Consider the following 2,205-nt stretch of genomic DNA (forward strand, 5'->3'; position numbering starts at 1 on the left):
AACCAACAGTTATTTAAGTTATTGTAAAAGCATATACATATGTAATTTTTCGATCATAGCCTCGTGCTCCAAGAAAAGTTCCTTTCTTCTCCTGCGGGTGGCAGTATTGTCTTGTTAAATGGTCCACGGGTCCTTGACCAGTTAAAGGGTCAAACTGCGTGTGTGTGTGTAAATTAGTGTGACTGTTTAAGAGGTGTGCTCCGAAGATAGCGGATCAGCAGGTGACATGTTAATCCCCAAGGTTTATGGGTCTTTGTTCGGATGCTTTTAGCGAGACAGATGTTTCCAGCAAATGGTCGTAAAAGTCGTTAAAGTGTTATCATTCAAGGTTGGGGGGATCCCCCTCTGCTCTCCAGTGGAATTTCTTAAGTGGATCTAAGAGTGTGATTTCACAATGAGACATCAGGCTATCTGCTACAACAAACTAGTAATGTATAACAAGACCATGGTAATGGAAGCAAGAGGGGAAAAGCTTACAGCACCTGGTATTCCCAGGTGGTCTCCCATCCAAGTACTAACCAGGCCAAACCCTGCTTAGCTTCCGAGATCAGACGAGATCGGGCGTTCTCAGGGTAGTGTGACCGTAAGCCATTGCAGAGCTCTCATCAAGACTACTTATGCAACTTCATCTATGTTGGGTTTCAGATAACAAACTAGTAATGTATAACAAGACCATGGTAATGGAAGCAAGAGGGGAAAAGCTTACAGCACCTGGTATTCCCAGGTGGTCTCCCATCCAAGTACTAACCAGGCCAAACCCTGCTTAGCTTCCGAGATCAGACGAGATCGGGCGTTCTCAGGGTAGTGTGACCGTAAGCCATTGCAGAGCTCTCATCAAGACTACTTATGCAACTTCATCTATGTTGGGTTTCAGATAACAAACTAGTAATGTATAACAAGACCATGGTAATGGAAGCAAGAGGGGAAAAGCTTACAGCACCTGGTATTCCCAGGTGGTCTCCCATCCAAGTACTAACCAGGCCAAACCCTGCTTAGCTTCTGAGATCAGACGAGATCGGGCGTTCTCAGGGTAGTGTGACCGTAAGCCATTGCAGAGCTCTCATCAAGACTACTTATGCAACTTCATCTATGTTGGGTTTCAGATAACAAACTAGTAATGTATAACAAGACCATGGTAATGGAAGCAAGAGGGGAAAAGCTTACAGCACCTGGTATTCCCAGGTGGTCTCCCATCCAAGTACTAACCAGGCCAAACCCTGCTTAGCTTAAGAGAACAGACGAGATCGGGCGTTCTCAGGGTAGTGTGACCGTAAGCCATTGCAGAGCTCTCATCAAGACTACTTATGCAACTTCATCTATGTTGGGTTTCAGATAACAAACTAGTAATGTATAACAAGACCATGGTAATGGAAGCAAGAAGGGAAAAGCTTACAGCACCTGGTATTCCCAGGTGGTCTCCCATCCAAGTACTAACCAGGCCAAACCCTGCTTAGCTTCCGAGATCAGACGAGATCGGGCGTTCTCAGGGTAGTGTGACCGTAAGCCATTGCAGAGCTCTCATCAAGACTACTTATGCAACTTCATCTATGTTGGGTTTCAGATAACAAACTAGTAATGTATAACAAGACCATGGTAATGGAAGCAAGAGGGGAAAAGCTTACAGCACCTGGTATTCCCAGGTGGTCTCCCATCCAAGTACTAACCAAGCCAAACCCTGCTTAGCTTCCGAGATCAGACGAGATCGGGCGTTCTCAGGGTAGTGTGACCGTAAGCCATTGCAGAGCTCTCATCAAGACTACTTATGCAACTTCATCTATGTTGGGTTTCAGATAACAAACTAGTAATGTATAACAAGACCATGGTAATGGAAGCAAGAGGGGAAAAGCTTACAGCACCTGGTATTCCCAGGTGGTCTCCCATCCAAGTACTAACCAGGCCAAACCCTGCTTAGCTTCCGAGATCAGACGAGATTGGGCGTTCTCAGGGTAGTGTGACCGTAAGCCATTGCAGAGCTCCCATCAAGACTACTTATGCAACTTCATCTATGTTGGGTTTCAGATAACAAACTAGTACTGTATAACAAGACCATGGTAATGGAAGCAAGAGGGGAAAAGCTTACAGCACTTGGTATTCCCAGGTGGTCTCCCATCCAAGTACTAACCAGGCCAAACCCTGCTTAGCTTCCGAGATCAGACGAGATCGGGCGTTCTCAGGGTAGTGTGACCGTAAGCCATTGCAGAGCTC

General features: G+C 45.9%; 7 non-coding genes and 1 pseudogene across 7 annotated transcripts; all 8 read right to left on the bottom strand.

The window, feature by feature from the left end:
- Window positions 1–470: 470 nt before the first annotated feature.
- On the bottom strand, window positions 471–589 carry LOC125798554 (5S ribosomal RNA). Its single transcript, XR_007437350.1, has one exon. It is a non-coding gene; the product is annotated as a 5S ribosomal RNA (ribosomal RNA).
- A 110-nt stretch (window positions 590–699) lies between these two features.
- On the bottom strand, window positions 700–818 carry LOC125798565 (5S ribosomal RNA). The gene has a single exon (XR_007437361.1). It is a non-coding gene; the product is annotated as a 5S ribosomal RNA (ribosomal RNA).
- A 110-nt stretch (window positions 819–928) lies between these two features.
- LOC125798512 (5S ribosomal RNA) lies at window positions 929–1,047 on the bottom strand. The gene has a single exon (XR_007437313.1). It is a non-coding gene; the product is annotated as a 5S ribosomal RNA (ribosomal RNA).
- Window positions 1,048–1,157: 110 nt separating this feature from the next.
- Window positions 1,158–1,276, bottom strand: LOC125798531 (5S ribosomal RNA; annotated as a pseudogene).
- Window positions 1,277–1,386: 110 nt separating this feature from the next.
- LOC125798576 (5S ribosomal RNA) lies at window positions 1,387–1,505 on the bottom strand. The gene has a single exon (XR_007437372.1). It is a non-coding gene; the product is annotated as a 5S ribosomal RNA (ribosomal RNA).
- Window positions 1,506–1,615: 110 nt separating this feature from the next.
- Window positions 1,616–1,734, bottom strand: LOC125798580 (5S ribosomal RNA). Its single transcript, XR_007437376.1, has one exon. It is a non-coding gene; the product is annotated as a 5S ribosomal RNA (ribosomal RNA).
- A 110-nt stretch (window positions 1,735–1,844) lies between these two features.
- On the bottom strand, window positions 1,845–1,963 carry LOC125798519 (5S ribosomal RNA). The gene has a single exon (XR_007437320.1). It is a non-coding gene; the product is annotated as a 5S ribosomal RNA (ribosomal RNA).
- A 110-nt stretch (window positions 1,964–2,073) lies between these two features.
- Window positions 2,074–2,192, bottom strand: LOC125798514 (5S ribosomal RNA). The gene has a single exon (XR_007437315.1). It is a non-coding gene; the product is annotated as a 5S ribosomal RNA (ribosomal RNA).
- Window positions 2,193–2,205: the final 13 nt, after the last annotated feature.

This window comes from Astyanax mexicanus, unplaced genomic scaffold (genome assembly GCF_023375975.1).
Source record: "Astyanax mexicanus isolate ESR-SI-001 unplaced genomic scaffold, AstMex3_surface scaffold_60, whole genome shotgun sequence".
Taxonomy (NCBI): Eukaryota; Metazoa; Chordata; class Actinopteri; order Characiformes; family Acestrorhamphidae; genus Astyanax; species Astyanax mexicanus.